This window comes from Chrysochloris asiatica, unplaced genomic scaffold (assembly GCF_000296735.1).
Source record: "Chrysochloris asiatica unplaced genomic scaffold, ChrAsi1.0 scaffold00089, whole genome shotgun sequence".
NCBI lineage: Eukaryota > Metazoa > Chordata > Mammalia > Afrosoricida > Chrysochloridae > Chrysochloris > Chrysochloris asiatica.
Window position 1 is genome coordinate 12,172,672 of NW_006408607.1, and position 1,264 is coordinate 12,173,935.

General features: G+C 41.3%; 1 pseudogene; it reads right to left on the bottom strand.

Moving 5' to 3' along the window:
• Nucleotides 1-674: 674 nt before the first annotated feature.
• LOC102837473 overlaps nucleotides 675-1,264 on the bottom strand; it is a 63,260-nt pseudogene continuing 62,670 nt past the window's right edge.

The window sequence follows — 1,264 nt, forward strand, 5'->3', positions numbered from 1 at the left end:
ACTTCGCTTCAGAGATATCGTCAAAGGGACAGTCGCTGGAGAAGAGTATCATGTTTGGTAAGGTGGAGGGTCAGAGAAAAAGGGAAGACCCCCAGCGAGATGATTGACAAAGTGGCAGCATCAATGGGCTCAAGCTCGGCAACAATTGGGAGGTTGGCCACGATCCGTCATTGTTTCATTCTGTTGACAAAAAGTCCCCAAGAAGCCGGAACCAACCCAATAACACCTAACAAAACAACAATTGACTTTATGTTCTTGAACTGCCCTTTGAAATTTTCTGTTCAGCTGTTTTGTTTCTCATTTCTTCCATTTGCTCTAGCTTCTCTATGCTCCAGAGCATGTTTCAGAGTCTCTTCTAGTATCCATTTTTTTCCTTTCTTTCTTCCTCTCTTTCTGATGAATGTTTGCTTTCTTCATGTATGAGATTCTTTTTATTATTATTATTCTTTGAAACGGGTCAGCCAGTTTATTTATTTCTCTATGAGTCTCAGGTTTTGACTGCATACTTCCACTGTGGGTACAGCGACTCCTTCTGCTACCGTTTCTTGGTCTTCAGGTTCTTCTCCTGTTTGTTGAGTCTGCGGCATAATGGCATGTTGTTGTTTTTTTTCAAGTCTGGTGTTGACAGTTAGAACCCGGGCAATTGATTTGTGAGAACTTCGATTTTAGAGAGATTAGTAACCGCCCATCACTATGGTGACAAGCAGCTGGGACAATTCCACCTTCAGAACTTCTAACTGTTTCAGCAGCACCTTGTCCTTCTTGCCGCGAAGGTCTCGTGCCTTGATTTTTGTCATGGCTGGCCCAGAAAACCTGGCATCTGCCTGATCTGAAGCGAGGGAAAGAGCACGTATTAGATTCTTGATACCATACCACAACTCTTCATTTTTTTCATCACTAGCGTCTAACACGTTAAATTTCTTCTTGAGATGATCTCCAAATCCAGGTGGAACATATTTCAGGTGGAATTCCTAATGTAGTGCTATAGGGTCAACACTGGACTTTGAACCACAAGAATGACAGTTCAAACCCACCAGCAGCTCCTTAGAAACCCTGTTCAAGGTCACTATGTGTCATAACTGACACACAACATATGCCAGGTTATATGTTGCCTTTTGTGGGCTTGTTTTAATTTTTATCCACTTCAGCCTGAACTTGTTTAGGAACAATTTAGAGTCTGTTCTCACAGTTGGCACCTGAGCTTCTTTTTAGCAAAACATATCAATTTTATTTTGATTAATGCTAGTATGGTATATCTATTTAT